At 39.8% G+C, this 19,908-nt stretch overlaps 1 long non-coding RNA gene across 1 annotated transcript; it reads right to left on the bottom strand.

The window, feature by feature from the left end:
• Nucleotides 1–511: 511 nt before the first annotated feature.
• LOC141278057 (uncharacterized) lies at nt 512–16,575 on the bottom strand. Its single transcript, XR_012330273.1, has 4 exons — nt 13,695–16,575; nt 8,073–8,210; nt 7,593–7,653; nt 512–1,459 (listed from the first exon to the last, which is right to left on the bottom strand). It is a non-coding gene; the product is annotated as an uncharacterized lncRNA (long non-coding RNA).
• Nucleotides 16,576–19,908: the final 3,333 nt, after the last annotated feature.

The raw sequence follows: 19,908 nt of genomic DNA on the forward strand, positions 1-19,908 counted from the left end.
ACATCCATTTTTCTTTCTTTAACCTCTCCCTAACCTCACTACAGATTCCCTTCATCTCCTCAGATTGATGATTAAAATAATGGGTAACTGAGCTGAAAAGGGGAGAAGAGTGTCAGTAGGATTAAAGAAACCCAGTTAAAAAAAAATAAAATAAAATCAGGTTTAGTCTCCAAGATTGCAGCAAGAACAAAATAACAAAGTTCAGAATTTGGGCAATGGATTTGGAAGTATTGAACAAGAAAGAACCAAATGGATTTGTTCTTTCAGGGTACAGCATATGAGACAGGCCATGTTTTAAATGCTGGGGCAGGTCCAGACCAGTTCATAACACAGCCGCATTATACAAGAATGAGGAAGATGGGACTGAACACAGGGAGAATGATAGAGGGACTCGGGGAGCTGAGATTGTCACAAGGGATGCGCCAATGGTGTGGATAAAATAAGAACCAAACTGAACTTTCACCTGAGCCGAAGTGAAATCAAACTCTTTTAAGGGAAAATAATTTCTGAACATTGTATCATTTCTTTTCTCGTCACATTATGTTTCATTTTTGCCCCCTTTGATATCAAGAAAATCCCAGCAATATGAGAAGATGAGAAGACAAAGAAATGACAAGACCTCTTCTAGCTTTATTACCCTACTAGAAAAAAGTAAAAGCCCAGTGCTGCTAGAAATAACACTGATGCCCAAATATATGTGTATATGATATAAATACAGATATGTGTATATTTCCTAGCTAGATGGATACATAGACTGATTATAGATATAGATAGAGATATAGTCGTGAAAATTCCAGCAACCATAAGGGTAAATGTACTAAATTACACCCATGCTCAAATTCCCACTTTCCCATCTTCTGGACTTCAATCATCTCTACACACACACTTTGGCAGATAAAACACTCCAGCGCCTTCCTTTTCTAGCTATGGTGGCAGAGCCCTTAGGTTATGAAACCATCCTAAGGCAGGCTGTGTCAGATGGCTGGTGAATGGGCACTGCTTCTGATGTACGGCTGTTGAAGAGTCCAGTCATCACGCATCTGCTGACAACAGACCTTCCACTCCTTTGTCTTGGTGCAGCATTACCCTCTTCTCCCCTTTTCAGTTCAGTGACCCATTATTTTAATCATCAGTCTGAGGAGATGATTGTTCTCCTCATCCTCAGGGAGGAGGGTGATTAAACATTGATGCTTAGGAACTGATGGCCTCTGCCCCTGACATCCCTCCCCCTTATTCTGGTAACTGCGCTAGAGGGCAGAACCTCTGAGGTCCCATCTCCTCTTTGTGCCCAGCACCTACTACACAAGATCTACAGACGTGGGCTATGCAGAGTGGCATGTTTCACTTTCAAACTTCCTTTCCTCCACCTCCCCAAGGGAAAGTCATGCTGCTGCTTTCCAAGGCACAGTTCAGAGGTGCCCAGCAATCATGAGTCAGTCTCTTTGGCCACTCAGCTCACCTGTGAATTAAAACCAGAAGATTGAGATGAAATAAAAAGGAAAGTTCAAGGGACATCAGTTGCTTTGGGTCCCTCTTCTCTTCAGTTCCACCTATGAAAATAATACTAAAACAACCATAACTGCAAGTACCACTGTGTGTGAAGGAATTCACATTTTCTATCTTAGAAAGTACCATTTAGAGATGAAACTGATGTCAGAGAAAAGAGTGCCTGGGGCCCCTTATTAATCATCTGTGCAGGGACAGCTGGGGAGTGCACACTTGGAGGACACACCCTGCTCCCTGGGCTTCACCTGACTGCATTGCACACTAATGGGAAAGGTAGACCTTTGTGTAGCCTTTTAACATTATTGTTAAAATTGGTAAATAGCAGCCTATCGGTAAAGAGCCGATGCTCTGGAATTTAAATTCCAATAGCCCTATGATTAGGGAGTTTTCTGGGTTTTGAAAAGACACATTTGAATAGTACAGTCTACTTTAAAATCAGCACAACAAGAGCTCTGCTTTTCTTCTACTTGCTTCTTTTATTTGGTCATCATTATAATCATTCAAGCAATGATGCTTTTGCTAGGGACTCCCATAGATAAACTGGAAGCACAAGCTGGTGGAGGGTACTGGATTGCCTATCACCTGTATGCATTGGCCCATAATCACCTAGCACACCTGGGTTTAGTTCACGTCAAGTTGCAATGAAAAAAATTTTCATAATATTCTTGTCATATTGCCAGAGTAAATGGGTGACCACGAGCAATACGGAAAGTTTGAGCATCTTATCCAGATTACTAAATGAGGCTGGGAATAGGGGGCATAGGGGGCATGATGACTTGAAAATAAACTGAAAGCACACTCTTTATCATTGCAACATCATTGATCAATTTTTTGTATTTATTCATTCATTGTATTCATTCATCAAACATTTTGTTATGGGTTGAATTATGTCCCCCCCTAAATTCATATGTTTAGTCCTAAACCCCAGGACCTCAGAATCTGACCTTATTTGGAGATTGGGTCTTTACAGGTGTAATCAAGTTAAAATTAGGTCATTAGGATGGATCCTAATCTAAAATGACTAATGTCTTTATAAAAAAGGAAATTTGGATACAGAAATGTACCTTAAAAAAAAGACAATGTAAAGAGACATAGTGAGAAGACAGCCATCTATAAACCAAGGAAATGTCTGTAACAAATCATTCCTTCACAGCCCTGAGAGGGAACCAACCCTGCCAATGCCTTGATCTTGGACTTCCAGCCTCCAGAACTGGGAGGCAATACATTTCTGTTAGGTCACCTAGTCTTTGGTACTTTATTACAGCAGTCCTAACAAACTAACACACACTTATTAGGATTCTATTGTGTACCAGGCACCTTAAAATAAATCACGTTTAATCTTCCCAATAACTCAGTAAGCTTTTCTTCTACACCTGAGGAAACTGAGAGTTACCAGTTAAACAGCTTGCTCAAATCACCATTTCGTATCTTCACTGGGGTGCAACCTCAGACCTGCTTGACTTTAAAGTTTGTATGGAGCTCCTGGTGACAGGGAAGGCAGTATTCTCTAACGTGCATTTATATCCTTAGGATTTGGGTTAAATCCATAAATCTATGTATCCATATATAGTTGCACGTGTGTCTTTATCTATGTGAGTGTGCTAGCACGTAGACAGTGAGCAAGTTGACCAGGGGTCTTCCTAAATCCTCTTGGGGGTACAGTTCATAAACAGTGGCGATTCATAGACCCATTCTATGTGCAAAACTGAGGACAGTGTCGAGAAAACTGATCAAAGACGTTAAGGAAGAAGGATGATTGTCATTTACTGGGATCTGCTTCTCCAAAGGCATTTGGGCCACTAGTAAAACCCTAGATCGTACCTCAGGAGCAGAGAAAGGACTCAGAATTGCTTCGCGGTAATCGCTGACTTCCATTATTGCATTAGCAGGTAGATAATAGCCAGGTCTTCCAGGATTTAACCATATGAAACCCCCTTAAGTGGCCCGAACCTCATGCTCTATCATCACTCGCTATTGTCACAGAAATAATCATGCAGATTCAGCAGTGAAGGAACATCTCTGGTAGAACAGAGTTCATGCATGACATATGATGTATCTCTTCAAAGGGACAGATACATCTTTCTTACTGCCACCATGCAGTCGCTCTCCTCTGCCATCCCTCCCATCCAAATCACCTCAAATAAATGTGAGTACTGCAGTGCTCACAGTAATTCCTTCATTTTTAAACACATAATGGAAATGTATAACTAGTCCTCATAAAAATTTATATCTCAATCCGTCCCTTTAATTTATAACAGGCCCTGTAGGCGGTTATTATTCAAACATTAATAAAATGCCTATGGATCACCAAAAGCAAGCGTCTCCAAGTTCGCTTCTCTCTATATTTGTACATATATAAAGCTAGATTAGTGTTAACGCCACCTCTGCCCCTAACAACAATTATGCCTTTAATAAGAGAGGGACTCATGATGTATTATCTTAATCATGTTAGGAATCCGGGCTCCCGTCATGAAACCAAAGTTGAATTTTTCATGCCCTTTGCAATAATTGTTACTCTTAATGCCCTATATGTTTAGATTCTGCAGTTATGCAAATGCTCCCTTTCTATAAATTTTAGATTTATCTCCATTTGTCATTGTATGCATTCTCATATAAGGTGATTTTTTTTTCCCCTCAAATATGATTAAAACCCATTTCAATTATTTATACTGGGCGAGGAAATAAAATAAAAGTAGATGGGGTTTTCCTCTACTGCAGGGTTAATTATATGACTTTTAAAATGTTAATAAATTTAACACAGGTCCAAACCTCTCCTGAATTTTTAAAAATAGTTGTCTTGAAAAAAGAATTCATTGAAACTAGAAAAGAAAATAAGAAGCATGTAGCTTTTATTTTCATTAAGCAGCTGAAATGTTCAACTCCGAATGTTCGGTAAAAGATTTTTTCAGTCTCATGATCCTGCAGTTCAGCTCTTGTTCTTATGTTTGCCCAGAAGCCTTACAACCTTGTAGCATGTGTTTTTCTGAATTAAAGAATAAATAAATAAATAGCTGACCTGTTTTCTCCTCTAAACTTGAGTCATACATTTCAAACACTGCCTGATGCTTTGTAGCAATGTGGTTTTGTAGGAGGCAGGACTATACGCATAGAACAATGCTGCTATAGATGAAAGTCTTGTTCTAACATCTTATTTCCATGACAAATATTTTCTGATATTAGCAGCAGGTCATAGTCAGTGCTTCACAAACACTGGCTTAGAGAGGTAACCATTCATACTGTGAGAAATCTGAGGCTTCTTTGTGGTATGTGCTCGTAAGAAAAGTTTGTTTTCTAATAAGTTACATTTCTTCCCATCCATCTCTCTCCCCAGCCATTTGAAAGTACCATGGGGAAAATAGATGTGAGGTTTTCAGTGGACCAAGAAAAATCTTTAGTAAGGCCCTTGACTTCAGTACATTATCCAATTTCCCACAGATTTTATCATGACTATTGATTTTTCACCTCTGTGATCCCCTTTCAATAAATTCACAGCAACAAAGCTAATATCACAGGTTGGTTCTGGTTAAATGTTAGTCGTTATTGCTAATGAGATCTTGTACCTTTAAAAAGCTAACTGTGCTTCGGTCCCTTTATATCCTGCAACTCTAACGGTCTCTCCACTAATTGGTTCTGTGTAAATGAAACAAGCTGAAAAATACTGTGGCATCAATAAATATTAATAAGTTATTGTTTGTTTTCTTTACCTTGCTTATGAATTCATACAAAGACAGTGCTAAGACATTAACTCCAGTCTATTAATTGCCACCTGATAATTGCCACCTGATACTTTTCTCCTGGATAATTAGGTACCCATTAGTTCTAATCAAGTAGTTACTTAATTATTGCAGTAATTAGTCTAATGGACTAGCAAATTGAAGCTTTATCACTTTTGGATACTTAATGTTCCTGACAGAGTACTTCACAAGTCTCAGGGTTCCCAATTCAGCAACCTGTCATCTAAGAACCCCTCCTCCACTCCCACCCTCCACCCATTATCCTGCCATCCACTTTCCCTGACATTGTTTGGAGCCTTCCAAAAGGCATCCTAAACCCAAACCCGGATTTCTTCTGCAAGTGCCCTTCCTGGTGAAACTTCATAGAAACGATGCTTTATCTTCTGACGGGCAACTGCGCATTGAATGGTCCAACGTCTGGACAACACGAATTATCAGCCAACGTAGAGAAACCATTCAAAGAAAATGCAGAGGGACTGCAAAATATGCCGATAAAGGGAAAGCCTTGTTTAGGAATGCTAGGGATCTAATTAATAATAGGATGCCATATCTTTCCCACTGAACAGAAAGAGGATGCATAACAAGCAGAGCATTCCAAAAAATTACGATTTGTTTATACAGGAACTGAAAGAAGCCATAAGTACAAATAAAATTCAGAGGACCAACTAAAGGTAGCCCTGAAAAGTGACAAAATTGCTTATTGCATAACAAAGAGCCTCCTTTTTTATGGAATTTTGACAGACTTCGACTTTACTGTTTACCTTCTCAGTAGAATGCACTCCACATTGCCCAGACATTCTAGAAAATTCCTTCACTGAGTGTGCATCTTCATTTCCAAAGCCAATCATGACTTACCTTCTCCAGTATCCTCTCCTAGAAGGTCACATGGCGGCTCTATTTTAGGTGCCCTCTTTTTTCACTGTACAATAATTTCCATTCTTTTTGGTTTGTGTCACCTCCTCTGCCAATCTCTCTATGTTGGTGGCTCTCTAGGGCTGTGTCCTGAACTTTATGTATGTATGTAGATAGGTAGGCAGTTATTTGTTAATTTAAATTTATGTCCTCTCATTAGGTAATCATAACTCTGTCAGTAGCCTACCAACAAGATTCCATCACTTTCTGGCTTAAAATTCTTTCAAAGGTTTGCACTGCACTCACAATACCCTCCAGACTCCTGGCCCAGGAGGTCGTGCCTCATTTGGTCCCTGTTCCCTCTCAGATTCTCTGTGTATCTGCTTTCTTCCTCACTTGGGACCTGCCAGCCACTTGGCCTTTTCTAGTCTTTGTTCACACCTACATTGTTTCTGCCTCAGGACCTTTTCACTTGCTGTTTTCTCTACATTTGGAAAGCTTTTCCCAGCTCTTTTCATGCCTGGTTCTTTCTTGTTTTGGTCCTGATGCAAGTGTCACCTCAAAGAAGACTTCCTTCAATATCCTGTCTAAAAACACCTCCCCAAGTAAATCTCTAAGTCATAACTCTGATTATTTCCTTTATAGCACCTAACCGCAACTGCCACCTTCCCCACTGGAACAAAACCACATGGAAACAGAGACCTTGCCTGTTTCATTTGCCACAATGATCCCCAAACATCAGCAAATCTAGCACCAAGTAGGCACAAAATACATTTTTTTTTTTATTTATCAGTAAATGAATGAATGAAAGAGGAAAGTTATTCTTCAATTCTAAGATGTGGATTAAAGATGTTTCCTTGGAAATTCTTCCTGTTGAGAGTAACCTTGTGATCTTGTTAGATTCTGATTTCAAATGAAACTTTTAGATTTCATTTATTTCCACCCAATCCAGTCCTCTGAGTCCTACTGTGTAAAATACTATGGAGGGTACAGAGGCGGAAAAAAAGATAGGACGCCATGGTTGACAATCTGGAGTCAGAGAGCTCTGCTTTCACATCCCAGCTTTCCTGGTCATGGACCTCAGGACTTGCTTTCTTCATCTTTAGAGCCAAAATAATACCAGTACCTAACTTAGGGAGCCTATGTGAGTATTTTTTGGGATAATAAATATAAAAGTCTTATTAAGTGTGTGACAACTAGTAAACGCTCCCTAAAGATAGTATCACTTTGTAAAGATAGCTCCTGTGTTCCAGAGGCTCATACTGAGGCAGGAGATAGATGGGCCCCAGGCTGAGCAGCTGGAGTTTGTCCCTTGTGGACAGATACTCCAAAATAGCAGGTGGGAGGAGAAGCTAAGCCCTGCCCAGGTAAGAGGTAAAAGACCACATATTCCTCATTCTTGAAGTCAAGGAGACCTTCCAGACTACACATGCGCAGAAAGGCTCCTCAAGGGTCAAAAAGGGAGGGGGTGCCACCCCATAGTAAGTGCTGTCAACCTACCCATAGGCCTCTTTGGTAGAATCCATCTTGGCTGAGAGATGCACGCACACACAGGAGGACCCTGAGATAAACCAAATACGGACTCAGAGCCAGGCAAAGCAAGATGATTGGCCAAAGGAAACCCAGAAGAAGTGCCCCATATAAGTGATTCAAACTACCATGAGGGCATGACTCTCTCTGAGGCTGCCCGTTTGTCTATCCACACATATTCTTTTTCCTCCTAATAAACACTTTACTTGTTTCACTACTTTCCATCTCTATGTGGAAATTCATTTCTACACAGTTGATGGGCCAGGGCCTTGTCACTGGCCACTGGTCCCCTGTGGTCTAGTGGCTAGGATTCAACACTCTCACTGCAATGGCCTGACCTCAGTCTCTGGCCAGGAACCAAATCCTGCTTCAAGCCGCTGCAGACCAAGGCCACCAGAGATCAATACCATTGTATCCAACTCCCTTTTCATAACTTAGCATGTCACCTACCTTGGTGATCTCAGTGATTGAGGGCTCACCAGAGTTGCTTCTCTGCATCTGCATTTGGACCCATTTTGCTTGTAGATGCGCCAGAGATTTGCTTCTGTAAGTTTCTTGTTGCTTGGTCTCCACTGGCATTCAATATCCCTTTGTGTGAAAAACCATATCATAAGGTAAAATTTACAGAGATTTGAAAGAAGAGGACTATGTTGGCTCTTTCCTTTTTTTCTCTGCCCAGCTGCCTAATGGAAAGCCTAATGGGCATAGTGCTAGGAAAACAGAAGCGATCCAACCCTGGCTTGATGAGAAATGAGAAGGCCTGGGAGTGTCAATCTCAGCGGAAGTCCTGCAGCTTTGTCCCAGGAAAGGTACTACTCACCATGTCACCACGCTAAACCTGGACTTTGTCTCATACATCAATTTGACTTGGACTCTTCAGTCCTCAAGTCAGGTTTGTATCTGAATTGATCACCGAGACTTTGACAAGTGTCATCTATATTGCAATTCATGACATTTAAGGGCCTATTGACCTAGAAATTCCATTCCCATGTGGAAGACAAGATACCAATTTCATTTTAAAATGTGGTGCAATTGACAAATGCTCATATTAGCCAAAATACCTAACAGGAGGTGAGAGATTAAGTGTTCTGAAATCTATTTATGCTATCTATTTAGTTTTACCACGTCTTTGTCTTCTACTAAACAAGAATATGTTTATGTAATATTAAATGCATCTTGGGAACTCCAACTTATTTTCCATTGCTGCTGTGGAAGCGTCTCAATTTTAGAAATCGTAAGAGTTTTAGAAAAGAAGTCCTGGTTGTATCAGATCCTTAAAAAAAAAACAGATAAGTAAATATTTAATGCATTATGGCAATTATTTGAATGAAAAAATGTATTTCTAACACTAATATATTTACCAAGGTATATTAAGCATTATATAAAGTAATATTGGTAAAAATAATATGTAGAACAAGTTTTCTGGAGGAAATAGGCAAAGACAGTCATGAATATAAATGATGCTGTAGAATCAACCTCAAGATGTAGTGGTTAAACCCACACTTTACCTAATCTCAGTTTTATTATCTATAAAATGGGAAAATGAACACCTATCTCCCCTACCCACTTCGCAAACATGCTGTGAGGGTCAATTGGCTTAATACATATAGAATTATTTGGAAAATTAAAGATTTGTTTTACAGGAAAGCAAGAGATTATAAAGAATATAGCATACATTTTATTTTTCAAAAGAGAATTTTTTTGATCTCATACTTTATGAATTCAAAACAACTCAACATACCACACCTTTCCTACATAGTTTTAATGTGCAAAATTAGAGTACATGAACCAGAGAGTCTTCTAACCCCACTCTCGGTGCATGGCACCTAAATTGACAAAAACAGAGCGACTCTAAGACTACAGATGCAGTCAAAACAAAAAAATGGAACTTTATATATGTCTATATATACACTACCACTCTCTCACTTTGTCCCAGCTTACCCTTTCCCCTCCCCGTGTCCTCAAGTCCATTCTCTAGTAGGTCTGTGTCTTTATTCCTGTCTTGCCCCTAGGTTCTTCATGACCATTTTTTATATACACGACCAAATGTAAAATAGATAGCTAGTGGGAAGCAGTCACATAGCACAGGGAGATCAGCTCAGTGCTTTGTGACCACCTAGAGGGGTGGGATAGGGAGAGTGGGAGGGAGGGAGACGCAAGAGGGAGGGGATATGGGGATATATGTATATGTATAACTGATTCACTTTGTTATAAAGCAGAAACTAACACACCATTGTAAAGCAATTATACTCCAATAAAAATGTTAAGAAAAAAATTACCAAAGGGAAAAAAAAAAGGGAACTTCAGTGAGGAAAGTCCCTGGACAAATTTAAATTTTTTTGTCCTTGGTTCCAACTTGATGAAGTTCCATCACTGCTTCCCTGCCATCAATATTCTTTGGAGGAAAATAATAACAAGAAGTTAACCATCACTTAAATTGCTACTATTGGCAGACACCTGTTACATATCTTCAAGGTAGATATCACCCTTGAGAAGTTGGAGGTCAAGGAACTTAAGGTAGTTTCTCCAGGATCACGTGGTGGTGCATAACAGAGCTAGGATTCAGCCTCTGTCAGAACAGTGCACTCTTCTTTTGGTAGCTGCCCACCTCCTAAAAAGCCTGGTGCATTACTGAGTTTTTCTAAACCTTCTTTTGAGGAACGAGAATCAAGGCTTATATATCTTTGCCTCCCCCGTAGTTTTCCAGCAGAGTGCTTAGCACATGCTGAGTATTTGGGAGATGCTGACTATCCTTAATCCAGTGGCCATATCTAGCTGCACATTTTTCTGTTATGTTGCCTGAGAATAATCGGCTCTTTTCTCATAACTGTGATATGGAATATCTCTACTTGCAGTCTATGTTCCCTCTAAATTTGTCCTGCTCAGATGAGACAGCCAACAAGACCAAATTAAAAGCGTCTATGGAAATGCTAATTTCACAAAATGCCTTGTTTTAACTACTGGCCATATAACTGTCATCAGTTTGCTGTGGGTACATGAGAAGTTGATTGCTCATTGGCTTCCAGCCTTACACTAAGTTGCTTTACTAGCATTATTTTTTACTGACTGTAGGTAGGGTATTGATTTCTCCCAGAGGAAGATCACTTGTGCAAAGATGAGTGCTGGCTTTGGAATATGGAAGTGAAGGCACTGACTCGTGTTGAAATCTTTGGTGGATACCATTGTTGGGGTTGTCTGGTAGCGATCAGCCTCTTTCACACTCTTGTACTCTTGTACACAACCAAAGGCATACATTGATCTTATTAAGGGTGCATATATTGACCGAGGATGGTGAATAACAGAAATTAGAAAAATAATGTAACAACACTAGTATCATCATTATGCTCCAACCAAGTGAATTAAAATAGACTTATGAAGTAGGCACTTATAAAGTAGCGGCCAATCTTGGTTTTTCTGAGCCAGTGTGGTATCATGAAGGGCATGGTTTTTGAAGCTTGGTTCTGCCACTTGTGAGCTGCATGATATTGGATGAGGTATTTAGCCTCAGAGTGGCTTAGTTACCCCATCTTCAAAATGTCTTTTCGGGAATGCTCCTATACTATTGGTGGGAATGTAAATTGGTACACTGTTGGTGGGAAGGTAAATTGGTATAGCCACTATGGAGAACAGTATGGAGGTTCCTTAAGGAACTAAAAATAGAGTTGCCATATGATCCAGCAATCTCATCCCTGGTCATATATCCAGAGAATACTTTGAAAAGATACATCATCCCCAATGTTCATTACAGCATTATTTACAATAGCCAAGACATAGAAGCAACCTAATGTCCATCAACAGATGAATGGATAAAGAAGATGTGGTACACATATACAATGGAATACTACTCAGCCATAAAAAGAATGAAATAATGTCATTTGCAGCAACATGGATGGACCTAGATATTATCAAACTAAGTGAAGTAAGTCAGAGAAAGACAAATATCATTGATATCACTTATATGTGGAATCTAAAATATGATACAAATGAACTTATTTACAAAACAGAAACAGATTCACAAACTTAGAAAACAAACATATGGTTACCAAAGGGGAGAGGTGGGGGGGGGGATAAATTAGGAGGTTGGGATTAACATATACATGCTACTATATATAAAATAGATAGCTAATAAGAACCTGCTGTATAGCATAGGAAACTCTACTCAATACTCTGTAATGGCCTATATGGGAAAGGAATCTAAAAAAAAAAAAAAGAGTGGATATATGTATATGTATAACTGATTCACTTTGCTGTACACCTGAAACTAACACAACATTCTTAAGCAACTATACTCCAGTAAATTTTTTTTTAAAAATAAATAATCAACAATGACCTACTGTATAGCACAGGGAACTCTACTCAATACTCTGTAATAACCTATATGGGAAAAGAAGTTGATAAAAACAAGATATATGTATATGTATAACTAAATCACTTTGCTGTGCACCTGAAACTAACACAGCATTGTAAATCAGCTATATTCCAATATAAAATAAAAACTTTCTGAAAATGCCTTTTCATGGGGTTGTGAGGATTACACATGATAAATAAATAGGAAAAAATGTCTTGTTAATCATAATGCTCTCTGCAATATTAGAGATACTTGTGCCTGTGCAGAGTGAGATAACCTTATTTTAGTTATCAGAAGTCCCTTTCTATCATTTTACTTTTTATCCTGCCCAGCAGTGTGTGGGAGCTAACACATTCAGCTCAGGAGACTATCTGCATCTCCTCCCTGCATTCAGTGATGGCGTAGCGTTAATTGAAATAGGCTATTTTGGGAGTATCTATACACAGAAATTGTCGAGTGCTACAAATCAGGGCTTCCCCACTTCCTCCAAGACCCTGTTGTCACACGTTTTATCGGCATACCTCTGATACCATCCTCTCCCTAACCTCTGATCCTTCCTGCTTTCAGCCTCCATAGAAGGTACAGATATCAAGGATTTAGAATTTGTAAACCCAGGATGACAGAGACCTTTCTTGGTGTGAAGTTTTTCTCACTGCCTAGCACAGAGCCTGACACATACTAAGTGCTGAATAAAAATTTGTTGAATGAATGGGTTAAAGGACAAATGAATCGCTTTAAGGATGCAGTGGAAAGGCATGCTGGAGTATAAATATTGACTCTAACCTATGAGAACTTGACCCAATTAACAGCTCTGAGTTTAGATTTCTGCATCTGTAGAATGGATAAGTGACTATGTACTTCACATAGGATTGATGTGAAGGTTAATTAAGATAACACCAAAAACAAACATTGTGCAGTTAATAGATGTTAGGTGTCTTTCTTTCCTTCTCGAAGCTAATGGGTAATTCTGTTCTTTCTTCTACTTATCCTCCTCCTTGACTACAACCCCTGCGTCCTACAACCTGTTTATATACATATTTATGTTTACACTCAAACACATATGTTTAACAACTAGCTGCGGAACTATCATTTCACAGTAGGATGCCGAGCTCAGCCAACACATTCAGATGCTAACACCTGTGATGGAGACAGAAAGAATGACTTCCATAAACCGACATTCAATTTTTGAAATTGGAGTGGGTAATTCAGAAGGGTAATTCATGAATTTCTTAATTGCTTTTTTTTTTCTTTTCAGGCTCTAAACTGGTGAGAAGGATCCTTTATTCATTTTGCCAACCTGTTAGAGTAGCTGTAAGATTCAAATGAGATGATGTATATAAAACACTGTACATGCTAATTATTGCTACTATTTGAACAGGAAAATAACATCAATGAATCCTAGAACCTTAGAGCTGGCAGTGAGCTGAGATTATCTTTATTCCAATCCTGTTAATTCATACATGAGCAACTTTAGGAATAAGGTTACTTTTTTAGGTCACCCAGTTTAATCAATGACAAAAATTAATCTAGAATCTACTGACTTAAAATCTAGCGCCCTTATTCATGATAGTGCACACCCATATCTTCAATTTGACAATAATTAAAATGGCAACAGCTGGGAAGAAAATATGATCTGAAGCACATACATAAGGATTAAAAGAATGAGAAGAAGGGCTAAAATACGTCAAGAAAGTGTGCAAGAATTTTGAGTCAAAATCACTCACTTCGGGGCTTCCCTGGTGGCGCAGTGGTTGAGAGTCCTCCTGCCGATGCAGGGGACGCGGGTTCGTGCCCCGGTCCGGGAAGATCCCACATGCCGCGGAGCGGCTGGGCCCGTGAGCCATGGCCGCTGAGCCTGCGCGTCCGGAGCCTGTGCTCCGCAACGGGAGAGGCCACAGCAGTGAGAGGCCCGCGTACCGGAAAAAAAAAAAAAAAAAAGCACTCACTTCTGTTAGATCTTTCTTAAAGCATTGTCACTATGAAAATACAATTACAGTTAATTAGTGAAAAGAAAGCAAATGCCAGGACTTTCTGGGGATCCAGTGGTTTAAGACTCAGGGCTTCCACTGCAAGGGGCGCTAGTTCAATTTCTCGCCGGGGAACTAAGATCCTGCATGCTGCGCTGTGCAGCCAAAAATTAAATAAAGAAATAAATTTTAAAAATAAAAATAACTGTATATTTTTAGAAAAGAAAAGAAATGCTTCTTAGAAGTTTCATAAAATGGACAAAAAATCCTCTTTAATGATCTGAAATAAGGGGGGGGGGAGAATAATTGAGACCTACATTACTCTGGATACAATGAATGGTATGGGAGAAAAAGGGACAAAGCAGGAATCACAGCACAAAACCCCACATATACTGAACACCAAATTTTCCAGCCATGTTCTCTCATTCCAAAATTCTCCAGCTCAGATGTAATCAATTTCAGCTTGTAGTGATCCAGCAGCTTAAGATCTCTATAACAGTTTAGTCTACTGCTGTTCAACTGCCTGTAACCTCTGGAAAGGAAGACATCCTAGTAAGACACATGGTGAGGAGGGAGTCGATGGCAAAAGCCTCTCAGGGAAAGGAGAAAAGAAGCGGGGGAGAAGCCATCAGGCTCTGGTGATATTCCAAGTAATAGGTGATTTCATTAACTTCTAACTCAGGGGTGACTTTTAAAATATTTAACAACTAGGAGGGTATCGGCATCAACTAATCTGAACTGATGCTCAGTATCATGTTGGAGCAGGGTTCTGGAAGGCCCCTGCTGTGCTGGATGTTAACAAGTCTCTTGGGGGCGGGGGCAGGGCTGCCGATGTAGGTGGAGGTGGACAGGGATTCCCAGAGCTCAGAAGGGCAGCTCTTTGGCAGCCAGAGTGGGAGGAGTGTACGTTTCTGTTCCATTTTGTTTTAAACAACAAACATTTATTTCTCACAGTTCTGAAAGTTAGGAAGTCCAAGATTAAGGTGCCAGCAGATTAGGTGTCTGGTGAGGACCCACCTCCTGGTTCATAGACGACTGTCTTCCTGCTATGTCGGCATATGGAGGAAGGGGTGAGGGACCTCTCTGGAGTCCCTTTCATAAGGACACTACTCCCATTCATGAGGCCTACATCCTCATGATCTAAGCATTTCCCAAAGGCCCTACCTCCTAATACCATCACACTGGGAATTACATTTAAACATAAGCATTTCCGGAAGACAAACATTCAATCTTCATTGTTAACAACCAGAATGGCAGTACTGCTGCCTATCCACTGAGCTGTTAATGTGTCTCCTTTTTCCTTAGGTCTACCCTTCCAAACCTTCCAGTCTGATGGTTGCTAGAAGGAAGTCCCATCAGTGGCATAGTTCAAAGCTCTAGGACACGAGTTCTCCTCAGAGAGCAGGGTGGGAATGGCAATGCTCACGGGTGACCCCTGGCTGAAAATGATAGCTGCAGGAGCTGGGCAAGAGTTATCCAGAAATGAGGCAGTCACATTAGGACGGTGGTGAGCCAAAAAGCAGATTCTGTCCGGAGCCACCAGCCTCAACTCAGCTCCAGCCTCACAGATACACAGGTCCAGGGTTGTCTTCCGTGGTTACTAAAAGAAGTCAGAAACTCAGAGTTTCTAGTTTGTGCCATCATGCAGGCCCATGGTGGAAGGGCGAGTTTGTAATGTCACGCGCCCAAAGCTGAGTAGAAGCACAGAGGCTGATATGCTCCAAGGATGAGCCGAGGTTGGAATTTTTCCAGCTTCCTCTTTCTTCCAGGACTAACAATCCAGTGTATTGTGAAATTTACACATAATTCATCCTCCCTGGAGCTACCCTTCTGCTCTCTGATCTAAAGGCTGGTTCGTGGACCTTGACTGCACAAGTTGAGCTTTCTTTGGGGACACTCTCCTCTCATTCCTTTTTAAGAAACAGCTGCCTCTGAGAAAGACTTCTTGTCCTTTCTTTACTGCTTTCTGCAGCAAGAGGCTTCTCAGCTGCCTATTTTCCTGGGCCCGATGTCGCCAACATCTTGCAGATATAAAATGGAAAATGGGCTTCTCATCAGAACCGTGGCAGCTGTTTCACACCATCACAAAACAAAATCATCATCCTTGAAAACCAGATTTAGCAGTTTAAAAGAGCTGCTAAGACAAAATTAGATGGAGACAAGAGTGTGGGTTTGTAACTGACACTGCTTCCACCAAACCCTGTAATTCATGGAAAAACAACTTTAAAACATCAAATGGCTGAAGTTTTTTTTTTTCTCCATGGGATAAGCTTTCAGTCTGGCAATGCATGCTTGAAAAGAATGCATAGATTTATCTCATTACCCTTTTTAACAACCAATTCTAAGTAAGCATTATGTCAAAACTGCTGTAACTCAAATTACAGAGATGATACTTTTTTTTTGACCCCATATTCACAAAGGTGGCTGGGATATTCTCTTTTTTGGCAATTGCTCTATACTCTACTTTGTCTAGGTGGGAGCGAGTAAGGTGGTACACACAGTTTTGTTCACTAATCAGATACAAATCTTCTGTCTGAAATATCTTTAATGATGAATATATCTTAAAGTCATGTTTTCCCTTTTGAGCCAGCAACTGGTAAATTCCTGGTGCTAAAGATTATTATTCCATTGACCAAATTGTTTTAGAAGCCATCTTGTGACTTTATTTTTATTTTTTTTGTTTATTTGTTTTGCATTGTTTTAGATCTAAGATATGCCTGGAAAATAAATTTGTAAAGAATACCCCCCAAAACTTACAATTATAGAATTACCTGTCTGCCAGCCATGTTTGCTCTAATGCTGACAAAATTTTGATGGGTAGGTATATTATTTTTAAATTTTATGATGGGTATAACATTTTTTTTTTTTTTTTGGCTTCACCATGCAACTTGCAGAATCTCAGTTCCCCGACTAGGGATCAAACTCGAGCCATGGCAGTGAAAGCCTGTAATCCTAACCATGTGGCAGGCCACCAGGGAACTCCCTAACATTTTTAAATAAAATGTTGTAATTAAACTCTTTTACCTCTCTGTGTGAAACAAAATAGTTGCATTTTTGCTGGCTCTTTGCATCTCCTATTGCAGAAGTTAGATTTTTTTTTTCTTTTTTCTTCACTCTTAGGCTTTTTTTCTGAACCAGGTAATGAATTTCCCTACATAAGTCACCTGTTTTTTAACCCAAGACTTTATTTTAAACAGAGATCATCTTATGTATTAATCAAAGATCAAGACCAGTCATAGATCAGAATGAGCATCAGTTGTCAATTTTTATTTTGATTAGTTAAAAGTAAATGTACTGAGATTGAAATCTACCTGCTAGAAATGCTAGAGAATGGGGAAGGGGGTGTAGAAAGAAGAATGGATTGGAAATTGTTTAGGATCCCTTGGAATGAGAAGCTTCAATGAGGATGTTTAGGGAGCGGGCTACCATTCTGGAAGCATTGTGCCTCAGGGTAATAGTAAGAAGTGGTTCTGCACCATGGATGGACCTAGAGATCTTCCTACTAAGTGAAATAAGTCAGACAGAGAAAGACAAATACCATATGATATCACTTGTATGTGGAATCTAAAATACGGCACACATGAACTTATCTATAAAACAGAAACAGAATCACAGACATAGAGAACAGACTTGTGGTTGCCAAGGAGGGGAAGTGGGGGAGGGATGGAGTGGGAGTTTGGGATTAGCAGCTGCAAACTAGTATATGTAGGATGGATATGCAACAAGGTCCTACGGTATAGCACAGGAAACTATATTCAATATAGTTGAACCATAATCCATAATGGAAAAGAATATGAAAAAGAATGTATATACGTGTATATATGTGTATAACTGAATCACTTTGTTGTACAGTAGAAATTAACACAACATTGTAAATCAACTATACTTGAATAAAATAAATAAATAAAAAGAAGTGATTCTGTATGGAGAATTGGAGGTGATCCTCTTTTCTGTAGGAGATTTTGCCAGGAAAGAAGCGATCAAATGTGAGAGTTAAAAACTTAGAAACGAAGTCAGAAGGTCCAGGTCTGACCCACTGAGTTCAGTAAGATGAGAGTGAGGCCTGGAACCCCAATGGTTTGGGGAGGACTCTCTGCAAGAGGGACCCCAGATGTCCTCTCAAAGGCATTTGGGACAAGCCCATCAGCTGAGGAGGTCAGTGCCCGTTTTGACCCACACTGGCGGGTGGCCGGTCAATCATTCCATCCAATATAAAGCCTCATTTTCTTTCAAAGAACGTTTGTGTACTTTGTTCCAGGCAAGGAACTCAAGTGACCCCAGACTAACTGCAAGCTGTGCCCTGACCCAAATCAAAGGAGCACTCCAGCACCTGCCATTTATCAGGTTCCTTTCAGCAAAGTAGTCATGAAAGAGAAATAATTTTCCTCACTTTTAAAGTGTAGTTCTTTGGGGAAGCAGATGTTGAACAGCAGCCCGGCAACCTGGTACAACATTTTAGGGCAGGAAGTAGAGACAAACCGATCCAATAGAAACTGCAGAGAGAATTGAAATAGGCAGAGCATAATTACCTGCATCAGAATGGAGCCTGAGGACTGATGCTAACATCATTACTCCTACATTAAGGGGCAGAGGATTTTTCTCTAAATACAATCAGCACTTTGCCCTTAGATACCAACAATTCTGTAGAGGGCAGTGGAGGCGGGGAGACTTTTAAGAAGGTGAGAAGGCAGAAAGAGTAAATTAGACAGAAGGGCACCTTTATCACTACTCTTGGCTTCCCTGTGGGCTTCTGCAATCCACTTACTTTTTGGCAGGCATCAGTATCGTATTAAAAATTCATCCTGTGATTCTAATATATTATCTCTGCATTTGCACTGGATGGCAGGGTGATGCAGACAGACACTCCAAAGATGAGGCTTATGTGTATCCCAGAGTCGCAGTGAATTGTCAGACATCATCCCATATATAATTGTAACAACATTTCAGTTCCTACAGTATTGATGACTGCTTCTTATTTTTTTTATTGAAGTATAGTTAATTTACAACGTAGTGTTAGTTTCAAGTGTGGAGCAAAGTGACTCAGAGTCTTTTCCATTATAGCTTAATACACGATATTGAGTATAGTTACCTGTACTACACAGTAAGTCCTTGTTGTTTACCTATTTTATATGTAGTAGTGTGTATCTGTTAATCCCTAACTCCTAATTTATCTCTCCTCCCTTTCAACCTTGGTAACCATAAGTATGTTTTCTATGTCTGTGAGTCTACTTCTGTTTTGTAAATAAATTCACTTGTATCAGTTTTTTTTAGATTCTGCAAATAAGTGATATCATTATCATATGAAGGGAAGTACGTCAGACAGAGAAAGACAAATATCAGATGATTCCTTCTTATGAAAATAGAGAGGTATTGGGTCCTAATCAAGGATGGTCAAGCACCTGGATTCAGATTCTCATTTTTCCTGTTCCTAACTGGGTGATCATAGGCAAGTTACCTAAGCACTCTGTTACTTCGCCTGTAAAATGGGCAACTGATAGCACATACTCATGTGTGTGTGTATATGTATGTATTCATTAAGCAATATAACAATTGAAAATTGACGGTCAATAACTATTTATTAATTAAACTCCAAAATAAAAAAATTAAGATCCATCTAATCTACAAAGACTATTTCAGCTTCCAACGTTCGCCTAAGGTCAACAGGCATGGGATGAGGTCTCTGCAAAACCACGAGCCCAGGAAGACCATAAACCTTCCCAAACCAAGCTGAATTATGTCATCCATATCAACTGACAGCTGGGTCCATTTTTTGAGAATTGCTATGTCATGCATGCAGTGCTGGTTAAAAGGTCTTTTTAAACAGCAGCCCAATGAAACCATACAGGAGAAAAAGACAGAGGGAAAAAAAAAAATCCTCACAGGCAAGTGACAGAATTCAGGATCCAAGCAGGCGGTGATGCCCTGAGCTCAAAGTCTTTACAAGCTAAGTGGTCGATATGGCTCCCTAACA

The sequence above is a fragment of the Tursiops truncatus genome, chromosome 2 (genome assembly GCF_011762595.2).
Source record: "Tursiops truncatus isolate mTurTru1 chromosome 2, mTurTru1.mat.Y, whole genome shotgun sequence".
NCBI classification, from domain to species: Eukaryota; Metazoa; Chordata; class Mammalia; order Artiodactyla; family Delphinidae; genus Tursiops; species Tursiops truncatus.